The sequence below is a fragment of the Meriones unguiculatus genome, chromosome 7, assembly GCF_030254825.1.
Source record: "Meriones unguiculatus strain TT.TT164.6M chromosome 7, Bangor_MerUng_6.1, whole genome shotgun sequence".
NCBI classification, from domain to species: Eukaryota; Metazoa; Chordata; class Mammalia; order Rodentia; family Muridae; genus Meriones; species Meriones unguiculatus.
In genome coordinates, this window is record NC_083355.1 from 19,697,426 (window position 1) to 19,710,139 (window position 12,714).

The window sequence follows — 12,714 nt, forward strand, 5'->3', positions numbered from 1 at the left end:
AAAGAGGGAAGAAAGGAAGGCAAGCTAACTTAAGTGGCTATCGAAGCTTGCGGGTGAATACAGCAAAAATTTAGCCTTTCGTAACCCATATTTTCATCATGCTTCGGCCATCTGTCTGGGGATGAATGATGACGTCAGTCTTCCCAGCCTGGAGCTGTCCCCTTGCTACTGCTGTCATTTCTTTCAACCCACACAGCCTGACTGAAAAACCCGGTCCCTGAGTCCTGAAATCCAGTCCCCTGTCGCAGATGCCCCGGCTCAGCTCTTCCAAGTCTAAAGCACACCTCTTCCAGCTCTGGTCAGCGGGGTTGCTGGAGTGAGCCTTCTCGGCACGCCCCTCCTGTGACTTACCAGCACCGTGACTCTGGGAACATTTTATAGCTTCTCTGAACAGGTGACGTGGGAATAAATGAGTAACATGTGTAAAACGTTTAGTCTGGCACAAGACAAGGGCTGAAAGGAAGCGTCGCTGTTGGGACTGGCTGTCGTGCCAGCACCTGCCACCTAGCAGTTGCTCAATGAAGAAGCAAGTGACAAGGCTGGAGAGATGGCTCAGAGATGAGAAGCACTGGCAGCTCTTCCAGAGGACCCAGGTTCAAGTCCCAGCACCTACAGGTGGATCACAACCATCTATAATTCCAGTTCCAGGGGGATCTTGGTGCTTTCTTCTGGCCTCTGCCTGTACCAGGCATACACACGGTGCATAAACATGCATGCAGCAGGCAAAACACTCACACACGTAAAAATAAATAAAATCTTTAAGAGTATGAAGCCAGACCACAGTGGTGGCACACGCCTTTAATCTCAGCACTCAGGAGGCAGAGGCAGGCGGATCTCTGAGTTTGAGGCCAGCCTAGTCTACAGAGTGGGTTCCAGAAGAGCCAAGACTACAAAGAGAAACCCTGTCTTGAAAAAAAATACACACCTGAGTAATAAGGGATGTAACTCAACTTGTCAGTGCTTGCCTAGCATGTGCGAAGCCCTGGGTTTGATCACCAGCACGATGGAAGCCAGGTGTGTCACAGCCTGAGCTGCCTGTGAGACCCTGTCTCAAAAGAAAAAAAGTGCGGCCCATTTCGCACCCAGTCACTCTTGGCGCTCGTCTGCCTAAACTGAGAAAATAAATTGTGCAACTCCTGGAGGGAGGGGCAGGACCATAAGCCGCCAAGCTCTCCCCACTCCCATTCCCAAGGAGCCTCCGACTGCCAGCAGAACACACACCTATCAAGGACACCTCCGCACTAGGTCACGGCCCAAAGTTTCCATCCTTGGCAGAGAGCGGCAGGGGCCAAGCGAGAGGCTGACACGAGAGACCGTGAGACCTCCCTCCCGGAAATTCACCGCAGCTGAGCACAGAGAGAGCTCACAGTCGCTTGGGCCGGGAATAGCAACACCTCTTCCGGAAGTGGGAGTGGCTTCCACCACCCTCGCATTGACCCTTCCGCCCCGTCCCCCAGGTGGCCTCTGGTACCTCAAACTTGACGGACGAAAAAGGCTATTAGTAAATATAATTCTGCCAGGCCCACCCACCTCCCTGACTAAACAGGAAACACCTGGCAGGCAGAGGCCTGCTTTACATCCCTGTGGACAATCTTTCTCCTCTGGCACCCACTCACCCAGTCCTCCACCCACAAGTATTCATTATGCAAGGACCCAGGCTGGAGGCCCGAGGCTCATCCTTTTTTTTTTTTACTTATGGGGTGGGAGGGAGGTGCTGTCTGTCTGTGCACATGCCTATACATGTATGTGTGACTGTGGAGTCTAGAGGTCAGCTGTCTGCCTCTGTTGCTGTCCACCGTTACTGTTTGAGCCAGGGTCTCTCACTAAGCTTGGACTTCACCAACAGGCTAGACTAGTGAGCGGTGAGCACGGCCATCCTCCTGCCAGCAGCGAGCTTTACCGAGTGCTCCCTACCATTCCTGGGTTTTCACCTGGGTGCTGGGGATCTGAACTCCAGCCTTCGTGCTAGTTTAGCAAGGATTTTACCCACTTGGCCCATCTCCCTAACCCCGAGGCTCATCCTTTTGGGGCATTAGCAGCTAACTCTCTAAATGGAGCCCCTGATAGAAGCTTGTTTCCCTGCATCCCAGAGGACAGCAGAGGTCCAGCCAAGGCTGGTAACGACAGTCTCCGCAGCTGCGCATCTATGAAGAGGAATGACTCCTCTTCCTCTTTCCCTTCCTACCAGTGTTTGAGGACCCAGTGGCCAATCACGAGCTGGACCTGGAATCTCAGAGAGGATCCAGCTCCGGCTGCACTCAAAGAAATCCCGCTGCCTGAGTTTCGGGACAATGTCCCAAGCTACTGATGTGTACAGAGCTGGGTACGCCGACCTGGAGTTTCTTCTGCTCTACAGCCAGCAAATGAGAAGTCACAAAGACAAGATGCCACAGAGAAACTTCTTAGACTGGGATCCCAAAGGTTTCCAGAGTCCTGTCTCCCCCCTCCCCTCACCCCTTCCGCACCACCCAGGCATCTTCCCTTTTCCAAACTGACCTTCTGCCTCCCAGCCTTCTCTTCAGTCCTGATGATCTCTCCTCAGGCTTGAGATAACCTGCCCCACCCCATGCCACCTTCTCCAAAAGTTCTTCTATGATCCTCTCAGTACAGAGGAGCTCTCTCTGTTTACCCACTTGGAGCACCCAAGCTCAGCCCTACCCCCGAGCTGCAGTCAGGACTTTGCATTCTGAAATCATATCCCATGAGTTGAAATGTTGGCAGAACCCCTTCCCAGCTGGGTGGCTGCAGGCAAATTCCCTCCCTGCTTCCTTTTGTTTGGTTTTTATAATCATTGAAAAATATAGCTGGCATAGTGGTGCGTGCCTGTAATCCCAGCACTCTGGAGGCTGAGACAAGATCAAGAGTTGAAGGCCACTTTGAATAAGAATGGCCCCCTTAGGGGCTGGAGAGATGGCCTCAGAGGTTAAGAGCACTTGCTGTTCCTTCCAAAGGTTCTGAGTTCAATTCCCAGCAACCACATGGTGGCTCACAACCATCTATATTGTGATCTGGTGCCCTCTTTCTGGCTTACAGGCACACATGCAGGCAGAATACTATATACTGTATAAATAATAAATAAATTAAAAAAAATAAAATAGAATGGCCCCCTCAGGTTCATAGATTTGAGTGTTTAGTTGCCAGGGAGTGGGACTCTTTGATAGGATTAGAAGGATTGGAGGTGTGGCCTTGTTGGAAGAAGGGTGTCACTGGGGGATGAGTTTTGAAGTTTCAAAAGCCCATTGCAGGCCAGCCTTTCCTCTCTCTCTCTCTCTGCCGATGGAGGATCAGGATGTAGCTCTCAGCTGTTGCTCCAGCACCTGCCTTCATGCCACCATGTTCCCTGCCATAATAATGGAATCAACCTCTGAAACTGTAAGCAAGCTCCCAGTGAAATGCTTTCCTCCGTAAGAGTTGCCTCAGTCATGGTGTCTTTTCACAGGAATAGAACAGTGACAAAGACAGCCACCTAGGGTACACAAGACCCTATCTCTAAAAACCTAAAAGAAAGAAGAAGAAAGACAGAGAAAGTCAGGGAAGGAAGGAGGAAGAAAAGAGAAGTAGCAAGCAGGTGACGAGATAGCTCAGTGAGCAAAGAGTTTGATCCTCAGAAGCCATGTCAAAGGAAAGAAGCCGAGTATAGCCAGGTGGTGGTGGTTATACTTTAATCACCTTTAATCCCAACACTTGAGAGGCAGAGGCAGGCAGATCTCTGTGAATTTGAGGCCAGCCTTGTCTATAAGAGTCCAGGACAGGCAGGGATACACACAGAGAGACCCTGTCTCAAAACAAAACAAAACAAAAATAAAAAGCCACGTGTGGTAATACATGCTTGCAACGCCAGGGCTGGGGAGCTAGAGACAGGGGAATCTCAGAATCTCATTGGTGTTGTGCTAGTTTTTAAACTCTATTTCATTTTGGATATTTAAGCCTCCACCCCCCTTCCACCAATCCTTTGACCCTAGGTAAGAGAGAGAAGGTTAGTGGGGAGAGAAGTCACAGACTCCTTTACTTCTCCCTGCTATTTAGGGAAGATGGATTCTCTTGGGGCTATACCAATCTCTGTCAACAGCAAATGCAGCAGTCTCCTCCAAGCTGCTGCATTGAAACATTTCTCTCTGTCTGTCTTTAGTTTCTCCGAACTGCCACACCTTGTTTCTGGGCTCTCGTATTTATATCCCTCAGAGTGCTAGACCACACCCCTCTCTGTGCTGCACCAGGCAGGCTGTTACCAGCTGGGAAAGACCACAGCCGGAAGGAAGGAGGTAATTATCAGCTGTGGATAAATTCAAGCCCAAACTAAAATCTCACACTTGAGAGTAAAACAAAAACATATTTGCATAACATAACTGAGTTTTTAAAGAAACCAAAACTTCCATTATGCATTGCCCTGGCCTACTTGGCCCACTTGGCAGGTTCTCTAGACCAGTAAGAGATCCTGACTCAAAACCAAAAGAGAGAACGAAATGTAGGTAGCGCCTGAGCCTGAAGGAGGACACCAAAGACTGTCCTCTGGTCTCCATGCCTACCCAACGGTATTTCCCGATATACCCAGCTCTTGGGTTCCTGATCTGTTCGTGACAAAGTAATCATGGTAAATGGTTTGTTTACACGTGGAACTTTGAGCACAACATGAAATATGAACTCAATGGTGTATTTCAAATTTTCACTGGAGGGCCAATGAGATGGCTCAGCCGAAAAGATGTTTACCGGGAAATCTGGTGACGAGAGTTCAGTCCCCAGAACCTATGTGAAAAATGGGAGCGAAGACTGACTAGGAAGTTCTTCTCTTACCTTTCCATGTGCACCCCAATTGAACACCAATTCCAAAAACAATTAAATAGGGGCTGGAGACATGGCTCAGCAGATAAGAGCACTGACTGTTCTTCCAGAGGACCCAGGTTCAATTCCCAGCACCCACACAGCAGCTCACAACTGCCTGTAACTCCAAGACTTGACACCCTCAAACATACACTCAGGCAAAACACCAGTGAATAGAAAATTAAGAAATAATTAAATAAAGAAAAATTAATCAAAAATAATCTCAGTGGATCTGAAGAAGATGTGACTCAGTAGTGAAGTCCTTGCCTTGTGTATCTGAGGCTCTGGGTTCCACCCCTAGCCACAAAATAAATAAAGTTTCACTGAGTAGCATTGTCTGACTTAAAACAAATAAAAATAAAAGCAGAATCAATGCAGCCTTATTAAAGAAAGGTTTGAAAATAATAATAAAAACAAAGCAAAACTCCCAAGGGTAGGGAAAAGTCCGAGGGAAGACCACCCCATTGTCTGACTTTTGAATTTGATCCCACTCAGATGTCTCACCTACTCGGTAAACGGTTCATACGTGCAACCTTAAGCGCAATGGGAACTATGAATCTAATAGCATCTGTTTTCAACTCTGCCAGGACAAGAAAAACAAAGGTCTGACTACCAAAAGGACAGAAGGAAAAGCAGAGAACCGAATGTAACTGGCCATGGACTAGTACTCCAGGCTGTGAAGTCATGAGGGACTAGACAAGCCGGAAAGAACAGGCAGGGAGGGAGTGGCATCTCCTGGGAGGCTGGGGTGAGGCTGGAGGCTGTGTGGTAGAGGAAACCACTTTAAATTTTTTTTTTCTTTTGAGACAGTTTCATGTAGTACAGGCTGCCCTTGACAGGTGCTGTGTATCTGAGGCTGGCCTTGAACTACCTTCACCTTCTGCTTACTGGGATCAGAGATGTGTACCGCCATGCCCAGGGTGAGCGATGCCAGGGATGCAACAGGAGCTGGGTATGGAAGACCCAGGGCTTGTGCATTCTAGGTAAGCAGTGGCCAGCTGAGCTGTTCGTACAACCCCGAGAAAGGGGCATCCTTTCAAAAGGAGGGCCTGACAATCCCCACCCCGGGGTGCACCAGAGAACTGAAGCCGGGTGGAGAACAGTGAACTGTGGCTGTGTTTGCCTTGGCCACCTACTCGTTATGGGACTTCAGGGTTCCCAACTGGGGCCGCTAAGCCTCTTTGTCGACAAAATGAAAGGTACAGACTGACAGATCTGAAAAAGTAGTTCTAGCTCTTTGGGTTTGATGGCTGTAGCCTTCTGCAAACGTGCGTAAAATAGATTCGTTTTAAGCAGCAGTAAAAACCAAACGGAAAATCAGATTTATCATTTTAATTAAATATACTTTACAATCTCAATTTTTTTTTTAGAGAGAGAGAGAGAGCAAAATGCTCCCCCTCTCCCTCTCCCTCCCCCTCCCCAGCAGCTTTCTCTTTGTGGGAGACATTCAAGCCTACTGCACAATTTAAGAAAATATCGAAGCGCCCCCTAAGAGGATACACAATTAACAAGACCTTAACGTGTATTTCTTAACAAAAAAGAGAGACTGACTTGTAGGAGGGAAAATGAAATTGGGAATATCAAGCAGGTAAGGGTTAGGCAGGGTCAAAGTATCTAAAGACTGGGAATAGGGTCAAACTGGGCAACCTAATGAGATCTGTCTCTAAAAAATAATTTAGAAAACTGAACGACAGAGCTTTGAGGTGGTTTTTTGTTTTGTTTTGTTTTGTTTTACGTTTAAAGTTTGCTATTGCCACACCGGTACTGTAGCTCAGCTTGACTGAGAGGGCTCTCTAGCCCACATGAGGTCCGGGGTTCCGTCCCCAGTACTGCATAAACCAGATGTAGTGTCACCGGCCTATAATAGCAGCCAAAAGTTCAAGGTCGGGGGACTAGAGAGATGGTTCAGCAGCTAAGAGCACTGGCTGTTCTTCCAGATGACCTGGGGTTCAATTCCCAGCACCTACACAAAACAAATAACAATAAGAAACAAGCCGCTCTCCTCTCTACAGGATGAGACATAGACCCTGGTGGTCTGGAAATGAGAGTTTCCGTGAGAAGGGAGAGTCCCCTCTCCCGATGAAGGTGGCACAAGGCTAATTTTGCTCTCTAAACTTTTGAGTGCTTGGCTATAACATGGAACTCCAGATGCCCACTTTGCAGGGCACGGGAGAAACGAAACAAGACGGCACGTGTGGAAAGGCTCAGGAAAAACAATGGGCTTCGAACACCTTATTTTGGAATGTCAAATTGAAGTCGAGAATGCCTGGTTTCCACCTGGCTAGGCACTGTGTCCTCTCAGCGTGTCTTCTGACATTCTTTTCCACCCGAGTCCCCAGGGAGTGACTGAAACTATAAACCGACAGCCATCGCTGTAAACTGCCTGACGAATCTAGCTAGGCTTGGGTGGCCTAGAGAAATCAATCTGCAGCTGCAGCTAGCTCCTTGAGCTATAGGAGAAGCCGTGGTGACTTTGGGGCTATTAATGGCTAGAAGTGACAAAAGAAAGCACTTCTGTTGGGGGAAAAGAAAAAAACAAAGACAAAAAAAAAAAAAACCTTTGCACGTAAAACCTGGGGCCAGAGTCACAGCTCAGTGGACAAAGTCCTTGAGAAGCCTGGGCTCCATATCAAGGACTGAGTGAAAACTGGGAGTGTTGGGGCAGCCTGCTGTCCCAGCCCTCCGAAGATGGAGAGGCAGGAGGATCAGAAATTCAAGGCCATCCTCATCTGCATTGTGGGTTTAAATTAAGGCTAGCCTGGGATTCCGGGCACGGTGGCACACGCCTGTATCCCAGCTCTCAGGGAGGCAGAGGCAGGTGGATCTCTGTGAGGCCAGCCTGGTCTACAAAGTGAGTCCAGTACAGCCAAGGCTACCCAGAGAAATCCTGTCTCGGAAACAAAACAAAACAAAACAAAAAAGTCTAGCCTGATACATGAGACTGTGTCTCAAATATTACACTCACACAACTATTCCCTCCAAAAAACAATTTCCAGGAACTGTCCCCGGGTCTTTGCTAGCTCTGGGGTTCCCTAGCCCCGCTTTAGCTGGCTGAGCACATCGTTGTTCATTATTTCTGACAAGAACAAATATAGACACTCTCGGGGAGCTGAGGAGAGGATAAGTGGAATAAACGATGCTTAATCTACGGAGAGAAACTTCCTTCCCTCAGCTGAGCCCCACCCGGCAGGAACCGTGGCCCCTCATAATTCAAGTCCACAGTTAATTAAATAGGGGAGGATCCTGCACTCCGGCCAACTGGCTCCAGTTGCATTCTGATCCTTCAGACTGCCAGCCTCGGGTCCGTTTGTCTCTCTCCCAACAAAAGAGAAAAGAATTTAAAACAAACAAGCCAAACAAAAACCTTCCATCCTGCAGTTTTTTTCTGGAGGGGCTCATCCGTGAATGGCTGTGCTTCTAGAAACCAGAGAGTTGGAAATCTAAATGCCCAGGGAGAGACAGGACAGAGCCAAAAGTAGAAAGAAAAAAAAAAAAGAGCTTTGCACGTTTAAGGGAGTCCTGAGCTGCTGCAGGCAGTGAATGTGGAAAAGCTGGAGTCACCAGCACCTTCTAAAAATAGAAACTGCTTTCCTCTGGCCACCGCTGGTCTCCAGGCCTCTCAGCTCAGGCTCCCTCTTTGCCAGTGAGACTGTGTTTCAAAGAGAAGGAAGGCAGTGCCATGTTTAAAATTATTAAAAATGGGGCCGGTGAGATGGTGGCACCAGGTTGACTCACTTGCAGCCCAGCCTGACCGCCCCCCTTTTTTGAGTTTGCTCCCCAGGACCCACAAGCATGTTCCCTCCAGACAAATAAATACATGCAATTGACAATTTTAAAATATTAAAATGTGGGGTTTTATAAAGGTCCTGCTGCACAGCATGAGGATCAGAATTCAGGCCCTGGAGGCCTGTCTGGAGTCCCAGTGTGAGGGAAGTAAGGGAGGATCCCCCCCCCTCCAGGGAAGCTGGCTGGCTACACTAGCCAAATGGGCAAGCTCCGAGTTCAGCCTGAGACTCTGCTTCAGTAAACAAGGTGGGAAGTGACCAAGGAAACAGCCACCTCAACTTTAGACCTCCATGTTTGCAGACACACATAGGCACAGGCATCACACATGTGTGCCTACACATATGCAAACATGAATACACACAATACACACACACAGAAAGGAGAAAGGTGCTGCGTGTGTGTGTGTGTGTGTGTGTGTGTGTGTGTGTGTGCTCACAGACACCCATGTGTGGAGGTCAAAGGACTACTTGGGGGAGTTGGTTCTCTTTCAGCAATCAGGTCCTAGGGATCAAAGTCAGGTCACAAGACCCAGCAGCAGGCACATTTGCCAGCTAAGCCATCTCACCCAGGTGCTTACTAGATTTACAAGTATGCAAACTGTGAACCCCCATTCCTGCAGGGTCCTTAGAGCAGACCCTCCTTGGTATTGGCTCAGCCCAGTAAGTCCTGAGCTCATCACTGTATTCCTGGGAAGGTTGCAATTGTCCCGCCGGGTGGGGTTGTCTTTGGGGGAACTACATCAAACAATTGACCCGCAGAGGAGACGCCTTAGCAGTCCTTTGTGCTCCTCCTGGTGTCATGGAGGCTCCTGAGGACCCTCAGCCCTGCATCACTGGGGACAGAGTCCTCATCTGCAGGACTTTTGTACAGATACTGCTGGCCTCCGCCAGGGAGCCCCAGGGATTGGCCAAGATTTTACTCACCCTCACTCCTTTGGGCCGGTTATATCTTCTGCTGATGGCCTGGAGAGCCCTTGTTTAACAGAGGGTTCATCCGCATGCTGAGTACGCATCTGTGATCTCAGCCCTCAGATGGAGTCTGAAAGATGAGGATGCTATCCACTGAGCCTGAGGCCTGACTGAGTGACATGAGACGGGGTCGGGGTCGGGGTAATGAAACGACACAGTCAACAAACACAGTCAAGTTCCTGGAAGGTAAACTGGAACAAGGGCAGCAGGTTTTGTTTTGTTTTGTTGTTTTGCCTTCTCTAAGCATCCTGTGCCATAGCAGCGTTTGCTTCCTTTCTCTGTTCCTTAGTAATGTGAAGACACGGAGATAAAAAGACACAAGGGCCGTGTTTCTAACCCGAAGAGTGGGGATGGGGCAATTACGGATCTGCTCTGTGGTGACCCTGATAAAAAGCCATCGAGTCTCTTCATTGAGCCGAACACTGGCGCGCGCGCACACTGACGCAGGTAATTAGTCTCCTGAGGTGCACATTCCATCCATGGCGTGGAGGAGGGCGTGGAGGAGGGCTTGGAGCCCCTGCAGTCTGAAGGAAGCAAAGAGAAATTGGGGCAGTGAGAAAAGGAGGAAAGGAAGCCCGACAGGGACATGTTTGGGGGTTTGGTTTGGTTTTGTTCTAGCGGCGCTGACCCATCAGCAGCTCATGGAAAGACTCTAACACAGCCCTGCCCCTCACCCCCACCCCAGACTCTGCTCTCTGGTTCATTCTCTCTGGTGAAAATGCTGCAACCTAGGAGACACCAAAGGGATCCTATTGGTCTCATCTCTGGGCTCTATCTAGTTGTCTCCTTGCATTATCCTCCGAGTCCTCCCCTCATGTGCCTGAAACTCTGCTTTGCAAGCAGAAGCAGAAGCCAAGCCTAAAGACATCCCTGCCAACAGTCAGGCTGGACAGCTTACTCACAGAATGTCCCCAGCTAACACAACACCACCGAGGACCAAGCACAGCCCCTGCCATTCGCTCCCCAAAGCCTACATGGGCCAGGTGTGGTGTTTGTTGCTCACCTGTAATTCCAGCACTCCAGGGAAGCAAGGGCAGCCTGGGAGGCCTAGAATCTGACCCTGTTTCCAAAAGACTGAGCCATCAGTAAACAGAGGCAGGAGGATCAGCATTTTAAGACTATCCTCAGCTACATAGGGAGTTCTGGGTCAGATTGAGTTGTATGGGACTCTGCCTTGAACAATGAAAAGAAAGGAAGGGAGAGAGAGAGAGAGAGAGAGAGAGAGAGAGAGAGAGAGAGAAAAGGAAGGGAGGGGGGGAGGGAGGAAGGCCACAGCAAAACATGGCCTGGAGAGATGGCTCATGAGTTTAGAGCACTTGCTGCTCTTCCAGAGGACCTGAGTTCTGATTGCAGCACCCACACCACCAGGTAACTCACAACTGCCTGTTTCCTGCAGCTTCAGGAGGTCCAATGCCTCTGGCCTCCGTAGGTACCTAACACACACCTACACACACACACACATAAAGTAAAAATAAAGATAAATAAATAAAGCTAAATAAGGAAAAAAAATGTTATAAAAGCTGTGTGTGGTATGAGTCTGCCTCTCCGGGGGCTCCAGAGGCAGCAGGTTGTTATATCCAGGCACCTTAAACAGCTTTCTTCCTTCCCCAGTCTGTACTGGAGGGGGGGGATGGAGGGGGGGAGGGGAGAGTGGGGGGAGGTTCCCAGCTCCCAAGGCCAACTATGGGCTCCCTTTGTATGGAAATTTACATACCTAACGTCCACATTTGCATTTTATAATTTAAACTCCTAGGAAAGAGGTTAGAGTCCAGCCTCCCCAGCCTACAGGAGGAAGAGAGCCTTTACCTGCCCAACCTCTCTTGGAGGTATACTGGGGATAAAGGAGCCTGGAGCCTGCCAGGAGCATCCTTTTTGGGCCTCGTGAGCATCCTTAAAGTGACTCTCTTTGGAGTACCCTCCATCTGGGTGGGGGGGGTTAGGGGGGTTAGCGTGCATTTGAAAGGCCTCCACTGTCACCTCTTGTGAAATGAGGTGAGGATGGCCGGAGCTGACTAAGAGCATGGACTCAAGGCTAGTTCCCTCAATGTCACTTAACCCGCAAGGAGGTGCCCAATCCACACCTCCAGCCTCTCCTTCCTAGTTTAACTACCTTGGGCCCCATTGGAGAAGAATGTCCAGCACTCCTTTTGGAAACTGATCCTTCTTTTTTCTCTCCATTTTATTTTTATATTATTTCATAACTTATTCACTTTATAGCCTGATCGTGGGCCCCTCCCTCGGCGTCACTGATCTTCACCTGAGTGTTCAGTCAGAGGCCAGGGCAAGTGTGGCAGCTACAGCTGCACAGGCAGTCTGTTCTCTCACTGGGTTGTAGTCTGCGCCAGAGACAGGGAGGTAGGCTCCTTTGGTCTCTGCCAGGCCTGGGGAGGCTGTGGAAAGGAGAGGCCCCCCCCCAGAGAAATGGAGGAACTAAAAACCAGACAGGCAGCCCTGGACAGGCCCCAACTGGAGCACCCAGGGCCCACTCAGGAACCCCCCTGAACCTTCACGGAGACCACATCCGAGCTCTCTGCCTAGAACTGCTTGCCTTCCTCCCCCACTCCTCCTGACTTAGGAACTCACACCCCTCCCTAAACTGGCTCCATCTGCCCCAAGCTGGGATTTGCTTGGGCTTGCCTCTCCTTCCTTGGGCAGGATGCCTGCAAAAACTCCATTACTTTGCTTTTTATTGTAGCTATTCACCTGACTGGCATTTTGTACAACTCCCTTGAATAGGAGCAAGGCTCAAGGTCTTACAAAGCCAGGCCTCCTCTTGGCCCCTCAGAGCTCCCTGAAACTGGAAGAAGGAAAGATCCCTCACCAGAGATATGGATGGATCCAGGCTCTCATGGAAGGAAAGCTCTCTGGAGGGCAGGGGCCTGCAGGCTTTAAAGAACAGTTTGGCAGATAAGGAGGAGCTGAGGTTGCAGAATGAGCCCTATTCAGGTGCCAGGGAGTTAATGTTCTCGTCCCAGCTCTGACTTCTACAGGCTGGAAGAGATTCCACGTTATCACTTCTTTCTCAGGATCTCCAACTGCCTCATCTGTAGTGTTTGATTAGACAGATGAATTTTGAAAGCAGCTCGGCGGGCCTGCAGGCCCTTGTGTTGACAGCTAGAGCAACCCAGAGCCCAAGGGAGGA

General features: G+C 49.6%; 1 long non-coding RNA gene across 1 annotated transcript in view; it reads right to left on the reverse strand.

The window, feature by feature from the left end:
* The window catches only part of LOC132655123 (uncharacterized), a 41,124-nt gene that overhangs the window by 25,815 nt on the left and 2,595 nt on the right, over positions 1 to 12,714 (reverse strand). Inside the window, exon 2 of the long non-coding RNA XR_009592761.1 lies at positions 9,528 to 10,096. This is a non-coding gene — a long non-coding RNA (uncharacterized LOC132655123). The remainder of the gene's footprint in view (positions 1 to 9,527; positions 10,097 to 12,714) is intronic.